General features: G+C 41.7%; 1 pseudogene; it reads right to left on the bottom strand.

Annotated features, from left to right (window-relative positions):
- Positions 1 to 2,831: 2,831 nt before the first annotated feature.
- LOC117708971 (large ribosomal subunit protein uL14 pseudogene) lies at positions 2,832 to 3,329 on the bottom strand (annotated as a pseudogene).
- Between the last annotated feature and the right edge of the window lie 11,628 nt (positions 3,330 to 14,957).

Raw genomic sequence — 14,957 nt, forward strand, 5'->3', positions numbered from 1 at the left:
TGGAGTAGTCATACATGCTACAAAGCACTCATACATACAACTTAAAACAAATTAATCTTTTTTGAAAATTAAAATGATCAGGTATGTAATGGAAGCAAGGAACGAAACCTAAACTGAAAAATCAACGACTAGGCAACAAATTCAGAAATGACACTAGCCTAGGCAATTAAACAACTGTTATATTTTCATTTCATACCTTCAAGAAGGTAGATTATGAACCTGGGACTGGTAAAGTATGCTTGTAACCCAGGTTACACAGAAGGCAAAGGGAGAGAATCACAAATTTACATCCAGTGTATAATGCAGAAAGAATTCTAGGCCACTTCTGGGCAACTTAGTAAAACCTTGTGTCAAATTGAGTGAAAAGAGAAGGCTAAGGAAGGGCGTAGCTCAGTGGTAGAGTGCTTGTCTGGCATGCATCACACCTAAGTCCCCTGCATGGTGAAAATAAACAAATTAAAGAGATTATTAAAACTGACTCCTAAAACCTGGTGCCAAAACTGGCAATTTAGCTCAAGGATGGCGTGATCGCCTAGCACATGAGAGGCTCCAGGTTTGGTCTCCACCCCCACAAAAAGAAACAAACAAACAACCAGAGAAAGTAATGAAAGATGAAAAAAAAAAGTATTAGATGGAATTAACAGCAAATTGGACCCTGGAAATCAGTTAACCCAAAGACACAACAATAGAAACAATCTGAAATGAGTCATGGAGAGAATTAACAACTCAGAAAAATAATTGCTACAAATACAGATGCCTGGTGGGATCAAGGGCAGGTGGGGCCCAATTATATAATAACCTGCCCAAAAAATAATAAAAAATAAGAGCTACAAGTACAAGCTAGATGCCATATGTCACCCTATATCAGAAAACCTGTGTCAGTTCCCTTGTCTCTGACCATATTAACATGTGTATCAGACTGTAATCCTTGAATGACACTATCAACCTTATTACACAAATGACACTTAGAAAACCCTAATTCAGAATCAAGAATAAATAAATACATAAATAGTATTTATGTATGTATATATTTATATATGTATGTATGTATGTATTTTGATACAGGGTTTTTCTGTGTAGCCATGACTGTCCTGGAACTCACAGAGACCTGCTTGCCTCTGCCTCTTGAGTGTTGAAATTAAAGGCGTGTGTCACCAAACCTGGCTATTTTTTTAAACTTTTTTTTTTAATATCCAAGATGGTCTTGATGTCCTTTCTGCCTCCACCTTCCAAATGCTGAGGTTCCAAGCATGTAAAACCATGCTGACTGTATGCAGTATTGAAAATGAAGCCAGAACTTCACAAATACTAGGCAAGCTGTCTATGGATTGATCTATATTCTCAACCTAATAAATACTGTTTTCAAGAACGCGGTAGAATTTGACTAATAGAGACTATACTGTAAAAAAGGAGTCTCAATGAATATAAAAGGATTGCTACAATATGATCGATCTGTGACTACAAATAACAGTAAACAAGAAATCAAAAGCAGAAAGTTGTCTGTGAAACCCTTAACTATTTATCAACTAAGCAATGCATTTTCAAATTAAACATGGTTCAATGAAGAATTCAATAAGAAATTAGAAAATAGTTTGTATTGTATTAAGATAAAATGTAAACACTCAGGACTGCACCAGTGGCTCAGGGATTAAGAACATTAACTGTTCTTGCAGAGGACCTAGAACCTGCTTGGCAGCTCACATGGTGAATTGGCTGGTTTTGTGCATCAGCTTGAGTCAACACAAGCTAGACCCATCAGAGAGGAAGGAGCCTCAGTTGAAGAAATGCCTCCATGAGATTTAGGTATAATGAATTTTTTCAATTAGTGATCAATGTGGGAGGACCCATCCCATTGTGGGTGGTACTATCCCTAAGCTGGTAGTCCTGGATTCTATAAGAAAGCAGGCCGAGCAAGCCAGTAAGCAGCACTTCTCCATGGCTTCTGCATTAGGCTTCTGCCCTACTTGAATTCCAGTCCTGATCTCCTTTGATAATGAACTGCCATGTGGAAATGTAAGCTATATAAACCCTTTGCTTTGGTCATGGTGTCTTACATATCACATCACATCACATCAATAGTAACACTGAGGCACATGAGACCTTAGGCCTTTTTATGGCCTTTGTGAGAACCAGGCACACACATCGTGCACATACATAAGTGCAGGCAAAAATGCTAACACACATAAAAATAATATATAAATCTCTAAAAATATCAATAATAATCTTTACTTAAAAAAACAAAACAATAATCCCAGCACTTGGGAGGCAGAGGCAGGCGGATTTCTGAGTTCGAGGCCAGCCTGGTCTACAGAGTGAGTTCCAGGACAGCCAGAACTACACAGAGAAACCCTGACTTGAAAAACAAAAAAACAACAAAACAAAACCCCAAAGCTCAATGTATCTATATGTGAGATGCAGGCAAAAGCTTATAGTAATAAATGTGTATGTTAGTTAAGAGAAAAGGTCTCAAATCAATGGCCTAGACTTTTATCTTGAGAAAACAGGGAGCCAGGTAGTGGTGGCACATGTTGTTAATCCTAGCACTTTGAAGGCTGGTGGATTTCTGTGCGTTTGAGGCCAGCCTGGTCTACAGAGTGAGTTCCAGGACAGCCAGGGATACACAGAGAAACCTTGTCTCAGAAAACAAGGAAACAACAACAACAAACAAAAGGCAAAAACACAAAGGGTTGGGCATAATGGAGCATGCACCTATAGACCCATAGCTATTCAGGAGCTGATTCAGGAAAATTGCCTGGGACTAGGAGTTTGCAACCAGCATGAGAAACATAGTGAGACCCTATTTCTTTCTTTCTTTTTTTTTTCAGAGCAAAGACTTTTTAATGAATATATTTTACAAATACACTGGAGAATCATGCAATGCTGCCTGCATTGGATGCAATCCTGGGCCACAAGTCTGCACACTCCTTTGCAACTGGACCTGTGATAGCAGAACCTTTCATTTCGCCTTTATTGTTTACTATGACCCCTGCATTATCTTCAAAATACAGAAACACCCCGTCTTTTCTTCTATATGACTTTCGTTGTCGAATTACCACTGCTGGATGTACCTTCTTTCTTAGTTCTGGTTTGCCTTTCTTAACTGTAGCCATCACCATGTCGCCCACACCAGCAGCAGGAAGTCTGTTCAGCCGTCTCTTGATTCCCTTCACAGAGATGATATACAAGTTTTTGGCTCCTGTGTTGTCAGCACAGTTGATCACAGCTCCTACCGGAAGACCCAGGGAAATCCGGAATTTCGCTCCGGAGGACCCACCACGTCCTCGCTTCGACATCTTGAGTGTCCGGTAAGAGTCGGAAAGGAACTTAGTACAAGGGACACTGGGATATGAACTGGAGGCCCCGCCCACTCGAGACCCTATTTCTTAAACTTAAAAAAAAAATTAGTATATGGGGGAGGGGAGCATCGACACTTTGCATGTGCCATAGTGCATGTGTGGTGGTCTGAGGGCAACTCTGTGGAGTTCATTTGCCCCTTCCACCTTTCCATACTTCTGAGGATCAAACTCAACTCTGCCAGATATGTACAGAAAGCACCTTTACTCATTGAGTCATCTCACTGGCCCCAAGACTTTATTCCTTAGATACAAAAAGAAAGAAAAGAAAAGAAAGGGGAAAAAAAGGAAGAAGAAGATGGCTGGGGATAGCTTAGTTGATAATGGGCTTGCTTTTTGTGCATGAGGCCTTAGGTTTGAGTCACAATGCTACAAGACAAACAAAGGAACAAAAACCCCAACAGGCTGGAGGGATGGCTCAGTAGTTAGTATTGCTCTTACAAGAAGACCCAAGTTCATTTTCTGTAGGCATAAATTGTTCTTAACCTACTTTAATGAGGGTTCAACCTTTCCTCCAGTCCACCATCCTCCAGAGGCAGTGAAAAAGAAAGGTTATTAGGATGTGGGGAAATGTTGGGAGCCGACTTTAGCAGAAAGCGGCTAGATCAACTTTGCAGCCATCTGGAACCATATACCCTGACGAAAGATTTGGTTTTCAATAGCCTACAACAGCTAAAGCACACTCTGATACCCCACATATTTTGTGTTGCTGTTTACTGGCCCCAGCTGCAAGGTGCACGTGGTAGTCACGCCTGCAAGGCATGCAGTTCACGTGCTGTCCACGTGCTATCTACACCATACATGCTCATAAGGCGCATGTGCTATCCACACCTGCAAAGCATTGCAGTGCACGTGCTGTCCACGCTATAGACGCCTGTAAGGCTTACGTCATATCAACACCTGCAAGGCACGTGGTATCCACGCGCCTACAAGGCATGTGGCAAAAGCCTATAAATAGCTCAGAATTCCCTTCAATAAACGAGACTTGATCAGAATCTCTGTCTTGTCTCCATTCTTCGCGTCTCTTCCCCTTTATCCCCACTCTCTCTCTCTCGCTAGACCCTGACCCTCGGACCGGAACGGGCAGTACGGGCTGCAACAGTTTGGCGTCCAACATCGGGCTCCAGTAAGAGCAACAGTTTGGTGCCCAAGCGTGGGGGTTCGCGACAGGGAAAGTGGAGCTGTTTAGTTTTTTATGGCTATTCCAATTTTCATTGTTCTCAGTCCAGCAAACACCAAACATAAATCAGCAGCTGCGATCCAGTCCACTCAGCAGACACCACACAGGAATCAGCAAGGGCAGTTCAAGCCAGATGAAACTTGGATTTTCACCCACAGTCCAAGTACACCCCAGAAGTGGTAAGAAGCTGCAGGATTCCAGAGGATTTCTTTGTCAAGTTTCCATCAAGTCACCACCAGCGAACCTCAGCAAAGCGATGTAAGGTGAACCAATACATGTGTGCCATCAACAAAGAATATCGAGGCAGAACGAAGCAAATCAATGCTTGAGCTCCCACTGTTTGCTGGGGTCATATTTACAGTCCTTCTAAATATCATTCCTCCTCTCACATGTCTGTTATCAGAAAACATCCTTCCACCTGTATCTGCTTCAGCAAAAGATTCTTTCATGTGTCTGCTTTAGCAAATCATCCTTTGACATAACTGACTTTCCAAATAAACCAGAAGTTTCCACTTAAGGTTCCCAGCACACAACCACCTATATGTCCAGCTCCTGAGGACCCAACACGCTTTTTAGGCCTTTTCAGGCTTTGTATTGATATGAATAACACACCCCACATGCCATACATATACACATAATTAAGAACAAGTATAGAAAGGATCACAGGATTTCATATGTCACCACAACTGGTTTTGTTGTGCTTCCATTGTGCCTAAGTTGCTTTGTATTTGTGGAAATATGAGGGCTCTGCTGGGTCACTCTAGTCACCCTGTTGGTGGTGGTGGTGATAGCAGCTGCTGCTTTCTCCTTTTCACCATCATCTTCCTTCTTGGCTTGTCCTCCCCTCCTTTCTCTCTATATATATGTGTATGTATTTGTATATATGTATATTTAACCTAGAATTTTGTGCCTGCTAGGAGGGTACTCTACAACTATGCTATATCCTAAACCCTGAGCGATGGATGCTGCTCTTCTTCTTCTTCTTCTTCTTCTTCTTCTTCTTCTTCTTCTTCTTCTTCTTCTTCTCCTTCTCCTTCTCCTTCTCCTTCTCCTTCTCCTTCTCCTTCTCCTCCTCCTCCTCCTCCTCCTCCTCCTCCTCCTCCTCCTCCTCCTCCTCTTCCTCCTCCTTCTTCTTTGTTTTTTGAGACAGGGTTTCTTGGCTCTCCTAGAACTCACTCTATAGACCAGGCTAGCCTCAAACTCAGAGATCCGCCTGCCTCTACTCCCTGAGTGCTAGTATTAAAAGTGTGCATGACCATGATCCAGTAAATTTAAATTTTTATTATCGTATGTGTATGTGTGTTTGACTGCATGTATACCTATATACCATGTGCAGGTTTTATGCTCTCATGGTTACTGGATTCCCTAGGACTGGAGTTACAGACAGTTGAAAACCACCATGCAGGTGCAAGGAATTGAACCTGGGTCCTCTGCAAGAGCAGTCAGTGCTCTTAACCAATGAGCTATCCCTCCAGCCCCACCCTGGATTCTTAAGTCACTTCTCTCAGGTCATTCATACTGTATCCAGAGATCTAGATCTTTCTATTGCTCTTATAACTTGCTAGGGTCATGTGAAACTCTGGGACTTTCTGTCACCATTTGACTTTTCCATGCTGCTCTAGGGAACAGTAGAATCTTGTTACTTCCTCTCTGCCTACCCTGGGACTAGGGTGTGCAGAGGCCACAGACTTGTTTACCCAAGAACACCACCAAAACATCTATTGGGCTCTCTGCCTTTTGTATCCTCTATCTAAAAGGATGCCAAGGTTCACGTTGTAATTGGACTCTCTCCAGAACTGAAGGCTCTGCCATAACCACACCCATCAATCAAGCCTGGACTCAGTCCATTCTCCTTGCTTCCCCTCAACCCTTTCCTACTTCCTATACACCAAGCTAGTCTTAGGTACAGGAAGCTCATTCTCTTTCATCATGTTCACTTGCAGTCCAAAGTTTTAACTCTGAAAAGCCAAGATACATATTTTTGGGTATGCCATGTCATTTCTGTCCAGAGTTGGTATGTGAAGCCATGAGTTCACTGAACTATAAGTGAAAAAAATGGAGTGAGGGGAAGAGAGACTGAAATGCAAAGGATTCATTTAATTCACTTATTCTTCTGAAAATTAGGATAGATATTATGAGTAATCTGAGAATCTTCTGGGAGAAAATTGATATTTTCATAACTAGAGACAGGTAGGTCTCTTGTTGGGATGAGGGAATTAGTACTTGATTCTGATGGAGTTACTTCTTCCTACAGTCACTTCTGCCTTCTCTGTCTGAGCTGAAGTGAACCAGGATGGATAGCATACATACAGCAGGATTCCTCACATATCTGAAACTTTCTGTTTACAATTCTTTGCTTTCCCAGCTCATACAAATATTCCTGGGCAAACTTCCAGGAAGAAAGAGAACTGTGTGTGTGAACTGAAGACCCTACTTAAGGACAACTAAATTCTTGGACTCAATTGAAAGAGAATCTTGTTTTTCTAGAGGACCCCATGTGTTTCCACAGGGGGAGCAATGAAAAGACTAATGCAGGGAAGGACACAAAAGAAACAGATCTTTCTAGCTCTGGAGACACTTATTTAAATTTCAGTTTCAGCAGTGTCACCAACCAGTTACATAAACACAGGAAAACACTTAACCTTTTATGCATTAGTCTATCTGTAGATAGAGCATTGTCCCCAAGGAGCCTACATAAGGTTCATAAGAGATAATAGGGCTGCCAAGATGGTTCAGTGGGTAAAGGTACCTATCACCAAGCCTGATGACCTGAGTTCAATCCCTGGGACCCATACAATGGGAAGAAAGAATTTACTCCTGGAAACTGTCCTCTGATCTCCACATGCACACTGTGACACATGTGTGACCCCCACATAAATAAATACATGTAAAAAAATTAGAAAGGAAAATGCAATAATGTAGTTAAAGGACCTCAAGCTGTTTGTCCCTGTGTAAATACACAGCATTGTTCCTGGGAGTGTGATTGTTTCCTGTATGGCCAAATAGGCTAATGGATTTCCTGCGTGTGGAGTGTGCATCTGCTCAGGCTCTAGCTGCTGTGGGGGTCCCTGTCTAGCCAAGCTCAGTTTCCTCCTTCATGTAAATGGTTCATTTTGTGACTTGGCATTGCTTCAGCTTGAGCTGGCATTGGACAGATTCCATCCAGGAAGTGTTGCCTGGCTGATTGCAGTCTCTTGAGATAAGGCGTTGGAAAATACTATCTGGATCCTGTACATCATAGATAAGGGCTTTGGTGCTCTTGGCCTTTAGTTCCAGCTTTTACAGTGCCTCATTCTGTCCTGTCCTCACCTACCACTGTTTTCCCTGCTTATGCTTATAAATGCGCTCTTACGCTCTGACCCAGGGTTTGGGCCTCTTCCCATGCCATCCATCACCAATTTAACCCAATCATCTACTTAGACATTTCCCTACACTATTTAGCTGGCCAAAAATGGAAGACCTGTTGGGTAATTTGCCTTCATAATTTCTCCCCAATCTAAAACCGTAGGGAAGCATCAAAGGAGACTGGTAGAGACTATGGAGGAAAACGGGGGTAATATTGTTATCAGGCCATCACATATGTGCTGATTCTCATGCCCTCAGACATTAACATTACATATATCATACACATGTGTCAAAGATATATATAAACATGTACATTGACATAATCACATAAACTGATATACACCCCTGTATCCACAGATACACACACCTTTGGTCAGAAGATCTTACCCAGGGAGAAGGCAAAATGATGATTGTCTCTGATTCATTTTTATTCCCAAAAGTCTGAGACAGACTGGAACAAATTTTATACAGAAAAAACTTCGTAATTTGGGGGATAAAACCTCTGTTTTTGTTGCATCCTTGAATGTTCTGAGATCACAAAAGTAAAAGTAAAAAGGGCCTTTTATTGAATGTCTCTGTGCACTGTATTGCCTTATCCCCTTGGTATATACTACCTCAAGTCTTCACCAAGCTCTGCACACTGAGAACATTCTTGTCCTTACTGAATTGTAAGACTACCCCAATATGGAAGTCTAATCACTGAGGTATTTCGATCCATCTGTCCATCCAGGACTCCAGTCTTTCTCAGCTATACCGGATACTCAGGAGTATCTCTCAGTTATCAGTTACTATTGTGTCCCTGTGACTAAGTTCCTGACAGAAACATGGTGGGGGAAGAATTTATTTTAGGTCACAATTTTATAGGTGACAGTCTGTCATGGAGAAGAGGGGCATGGTGGAGTAGAGCAGTTCAAATCAATGCAGCCGAGAAGTCAAGAAAAGGCATATAGGAAGGGGCCAAGATTGAGGAGAAGTTACAAAGGCAAATTACCCAACTGCCTTCAAAGATATGGCCCCCAGTGACCAAATTCTTCTAACTAGGACCACTTCTATGTTTTTTCATCTTCCTATTACCAGAAGTTTTAGGATATAAGCCTGGGCTCTGGCAGCCGTAATAAGCTACGCTTGACTATTCATTCTCAATTCACCAACTAAAGAGACAACAGGGAAAACTAGAGGAAGGAGATTTATTCAGTACGGCCACATTGAGAAATGAACAAATAAGGAGGTCCAGCCCCTCAAGTCCATCCTTGGGCTTTGGATGTTAAGTTTAGGTTTATACAAAGGGCAAGAGGTATGCTTCCCCAAAGAGTAGTTCTGGGTTTGTTAACACATCATCATCTCTACTCCAGTCTGTCCCATGTGGCAATCTCATAAGTTTTCAAACATGGTAAGATCTCTTCCTGGAAGACAAGTTCTTTCCTCTGGCTAGCACCAGGATTTACTGGAGCCCCAATGTTTGTTTCCCCCAAATATGCCACAAATTACAAATATTTCTTTAATTTTCTTTCCTTCTTTCTTTCTTTTTTCTTTTGGTTTTTTTAGACAAGGTTTTTCTGTGTATCCCTGGCTGTCCTGGAACTCACTCTGTAGACCAGGCTGGCCTTGAACTCAGAAATCCACCTGCCTCTGCCTCCCAAGTGCTGGGATTAAAGGTGTGCGCCACCACTGCCCGGCTCTCTCTTTTTTTTCTTCTTTCTTCTTTTTCTTTCCTTCTTTTTCCTTCCCTTCCTTCTTCCTTTCTTCTTTCTTCCTTTCTTCCTTCCTTTCTTCCTTCCTTCCTTCTTCCTTCCTTCCTTCTTTCATCTTTCTTTATATGTTTTTTGGACAAGCTCTCACAAAGCCCAGGCTGGTTTGGAACCTACTATGTAGCTGAGGATGACGCTGGACTTCTGGTCTTCTGTTTCTACCTCCTGAGCAGTGAGATTACAGATGTGTACCACCATGCCTGTTTTCTTCTGTTCTGGAGATCAAACCTCCTAGGGTTCCACACACATTAGGAACACTATCAACTGAGCTACACCTTGACCCCATGGCAGTCCATTTCTGCCCTTCCTTTTTTCCTCCTTTGCTACCTTCCTCCCTCCCTCCCTCCCTGCTTTCCTCCTCCCACCCTCTTTCCCTTCCTTCCTTCCAATCTTTATATATATACATATATATATGTCTATATATATGTATACACACACACACACACACACACAAAAGAGGCTCTCTGTATAGTTGTTTCTAGATAGGTATTTACATGTGTATGCTAGATGGGCTATGGTGGTGTAAGATTTTTATTGATACCAGTAACATGGTGACTTAAGATTAGGGCTTTAAGAAGACTTTTCTAAAGTTGGGCTACCTAACATTTCCATTTGCAAACTCTTTTTGTCTCAGAATTTTGTACATAACCCTGAGTATATAGGTATATAAAATAGACACACAAACCAAACATTTACTGATAATAAATACCAAAAAATTTACTTAAAATTTTTACTTAATTGGGTAGAATTAAGGGTAGAAGTTCAAGGGCAGGACTGAATAAAGCCCCTGTCTCCAAACCAAACCAAACCAAACTAAATGAAATAAAACCAAACCAAACATTCTTCTCATAAACTACAATCTGTTCTTTTAGCTGTGGACAAGTATTTCCCACTCTATCGCAAAGCTACTTCCACAAAGTACCAGAGCGCTATTTGTCCCCTTCCAACTTCCCTGAGGTTGGGCTTCAGAGTTTTAATCTCCTAAACACTGAGATTTCAGCTCTACCAAAGTATCTGTTGAGCTAGGCATAAAGGCACAGGCCTGTAATCCCAACATTCAGAAAGATGAAGCAGAAAGACAGCAACTTTGATGCTAGCATAGACTCATAGCAAGTTTGAGGCTAGCCTAGGTTATATGGTGAGACCTTGTCTCAAAGCCAACAAATCTATTTAGTCAATAAAAAACATAACTTAATTCATCTTAACCAATATAGATGTCCTATGTGAAACTGAGACTTCCAGCTGCAGCTTCCTACGTCTCTTGAGGAAGAGCCTAGGTGCCAGCTTTGTATGCAGCAGCCTGAGTAACGTGGTAATTATCTAAGCATTCCTGTCCGTTCTTCCTTTGACTCACTCCAAGGAAGATTGTTTTATAACATGAGGGGATTACTGAATAATCTTGTCTACTCTTAATTTTTAAAAATACAGTTATTTTTGTATGTGGGGATATATAAAACGATTATGCTCAATTGGAGGTCAGGGGGCAGCTTGCTGGAGTTGTTTCTCTTCTACCTTGTGGGAGTCAGGGATAGAACTCAGGTTGTCAGTGCTGGTGGCTGGCGGCACCTTAACTCGCTGAGTCATCTAAAAACCCATCTAAAAAACCCAGGCGCATATATGTGTATGCACACACATATATATATTTGATTTTCTCTCTCCCTCTTTCCCTCTCCTTTCTCCTTCCTCCCTCCCTCCACCCCTTCCTCCCACCCCCCATCGTGTGTGTGTGTGTGTGTGTGTGTGTGTGTGTGTATGATTTTTCTCTCCTCCCATTCCCATTTGGAGCTTGCTAGGCAAGTGTTCTAATGTTGGGAGCCGACTTTAGTAGAAAGCGGCTAGATCAACTTTGCAGCCATCTGGAACCATATACCCTGATGAAAGACTTGGTTGTCAAAAGCCTATAACAGCTGAAGCACACTCTGATAAATATATTGTTTATCCCACATAGCTTGTTTTGCTGTTTAGTGACCTCAGCTGTATGGTGCATGTAGTAAAGTGTTTTCACCTGTGTTCTCCTGCTTGTGTATATAAATACCTCAGAATTCCCTTCAATAGAGAGACATGAGAAAATAGAAGAGAGACTGAATCACACCCTGTCTTGTCTCCATTCTTCGAGTCTCTTGCCCCAAGAGCCACACTCTCTCTTGATCAGAGCACTTAGACCCAAAAGCGTTGAGGCAAAGGCATTGAGGCAGAATGTGGGCCTCAACATTAGTGGCGCCCGAACAGGGACTCCAGTAAGCGGGATACAGTGGAAGACACCCTGCGCTGGAGAACCAGTCAACTGACAAAGTCTCAATGTTAGAGCTCCAGTAAGCAGGATACAGTGGAAGACACCCTGCGCTGGAGAACCAGTCGACTGACGGAGCTGGTTGAATTCGGAAGTGAAACAAAGGTGATTGCATAGTAACAAAAACGGGGCAAGAAATAAGTAAATAGAAACAGATGAAAAAAGTTTTAAAGATGCAAGGAGTAAATTGCAGGCTGCTCTGAGTCAAGAGAGCCAAACAGATAAATAAAGGTTATAGTAACGAAAATGGGGCAAGAAATAAGTGAGTAAAAACAGATGAAAAAGGCTTTAAAGACTCGAGGAATAAATAGAAGGCTGCTCTAGACAGAGAGCTAAAAAGAATGATAATGTTAATTGATTTAACTTTCAAAATGGGTGTGATTCTGAGTTGTATAATATTTTTCTGGGTAAAAACTCAATGTAAAGGTTTTTCTGGTTACTGGCTTAAGGAAAGGTTAATTTGGAAAAAAAGGTTTTTCTATGAGTTTTCTGATGAGGTCATTAAGGTAGTAGTTATGTCTTCCAGAATTATATGGATCAGACATGACAGAGGTAGGCCTCCAGAACACTAGATTCCAGAGAATCAAACAAAATAATTATCTTGATACTAAAATTTGTTTTTGAGATTTGTATATTACAGAATACACAGCTTTGGAGAATGAATCTTATCACCTGCATGTTCACTGATGCCCTGGACTTCAGCTGGATGCAGTTAAGACAGACTTCAGATGCTTTCAATTTACCCTTCCCCTCATTCCTCTTCTAAAAGTCAACGCCCATGTTCAGCTTGAAGAAGTTAATGAAGAGTCGGCGCCCCAATTCCTTGGACTTGGGGACTGAGGTGGTTAATATTAGGCTGTCTTTATCTGTATAATTGTTACTAAGCTGATGCAAAATTCAAGGATTTCATTGGTATAAATTTGTGGGTACAAGGCTTAGACTTTTCACTTCTCCAACAGGGGAAGTTGTGTGTTGCCTTAAAGAGTGTTGCTTTTATATCAACGGTTTAGATATTAAGTCTCTTGTCTCTCGGGTTCATGCTGTTCAAACTGATGGCTTTGGTACGGCAACAGATAACAAATGAAACCCATACAGGTCCAATATTACAGGCTGTAAGTAGGGGGCTCTGAAACCTCTGTCATCAAGACTGATGAGGATTAACCCCTAATTTACGTGCTAAGCCGGATAGCCAATGACGGGTAAGAGAGCATATCGAGACCCTTGCCCCTAAAATAAGGGAGGCCTCACCATCTTAAGTGAGGCTGGGGTCCTTTGTTCCAACCTAGGACAGGCAAGGTTTCCGTAAGTTTTCCCAGCCTTCCCTTTTGAAAAAAAAAAAAAAATTTAAAAAGGGGGACCTGTTGGGAGCTGACTTTAGCGGCTAGATCAACTTTGCAGCCATCTGGAACCATATACCCTGATGAAAGACTTGGTTGTCAAAAGCCTATAACAGCTGAAGCACACTCTGATAAATATATTGTTTATCCCACATAGCTTGTTTTGCTGTTTAGTGACCTCAGCTGTATGGTGCACGTGGTAAAGTGTTTTCACCTGTGTTCTCCTGCTTGTGTATATAAATACCTCAGAATTCCCTTCAATAGAGAGACATGAGAAAATAGAAGAGAGACTGAATCACACCCTGTCTTGTCTCCATTCTTCGAGTCTCTTGCCCCAAGAGCCACACTCTCTCTTGATCAGAGCACTTAGCCCCAAAAGTGTTGAGACAAAGTGTTGAGGTAGAGTAAAGGCCACAACATTCTAACACTGAGACAAATTCCTAACCCTTTGTTTTTGTCTGCTCTTGGAAGGTTTAGATGTGTTGAAGGCTTTAGTTTTGAAGACTGGCTGGTTAACTAGTTGCATCTGTAAATTGTAATAAAGAGAAATCCAGGCCAGGCTTGAGAATTCACCCTGAGCCCTAGGAATATGTAGAGAATACTGAACCTCCATTTCAAAGAACTTTCACCAGCTTTTGTTATTCATATAGCTCCCAGTATCTAGGGAGCAGATTAAGTTAGCCAGGAGAAATCAATTTTACAGCTTTGTCTGGAAACAGAGCAGAGATAAAGAAGCCCAGGGGACCTATTTGGTTTTACTAAGTAGCCATACTTGTCAGAGGCACCCCTGAGCAACTGGCCTGGGGCCTACCTTGTTATTACTGCTGTTGCTAAGTTATAGAGATAAACTGTCAGCTGTACAGACAGCTGCTGGAGTCAGAACCATCTAGCTTTAGGCTAAAGTGGAGGCTAAATATGTGCACATGTGTTAAATTAGATATAAAGAACACTTAGAAAAGTCTTCTTTTTCAAGCCCCCGGTGGTTAGGTAGGTCTATGTATTTGTTTGATTGAGAAAAGTATTCTGTATTTTTCATGTGACTGAATTTAAAAAGGATTATATCAGGACCATAGGATGCCATGTCACCTAGTGTAAAAAATCAGCAGTCTCCACAGAAACAAAGGGTAAACCACTTATTAACCAAGCCTGATAACTTGAGGGCCATCCCTAGAATCCACTGTAGGAGAGAATTGACTTCTGAAAGTTATCCTTTGACATCTACGTGTGTGTGTGTGTGTGTGTGTGTACACATGTACATATGTTTATTATGTTGAGACAGGGTCTCACTCTGTGGCTCTGGCTAGCTTGGAACACATATAAATCAGGTTTATATGTGTTCCTCAAACTCAGAAATCCACTTGCCTCTGTTTGCTGAGTGTTGAATTTTAGTTCATGTGCCACCCCAATTGGCAATAGGTTTGTTTTCAAAAGTAAATGGGGAGCTGGAGAGATGGGTCAGTGGCTGAGAGCTCTTGGTGCTTTTGAAGAGGACCAAGCTTCAGTTCTCAGCATCATCATGTCTCAGATATGCTATGACATGTGGCCACCCCTGCCCACCCTAGATTCTCTCTCAGACTCAATAAATAAATAAATGTTTTTTTTTTTAAGTGAATGGAGAACATGGCTAGAGTAGAAATCTGTGTGAAAGATGGAGTAATCTTTTGTGTGTGGGAGGAGAAGTGAAAAGCAAGAAGGTCACATAAA

The sequence above is a fragment of the Arvicanthis niloticus genome, chromosome 5, assembly GCF_011762505.2.
Source record: "Arvicanthis niloticus isolate mArvNil1 chromosome 5, mArvNil1.pat.X, whole genome shotgun sequence".
In the NCBI taxonomy this organism is placed as follows: domain Eukaryota; kingdom Metazoa; phylum Chordata; class Mammalia; order Rodentia; family Muridae; genus Arvicanthis; species Arvicanthis niloticus.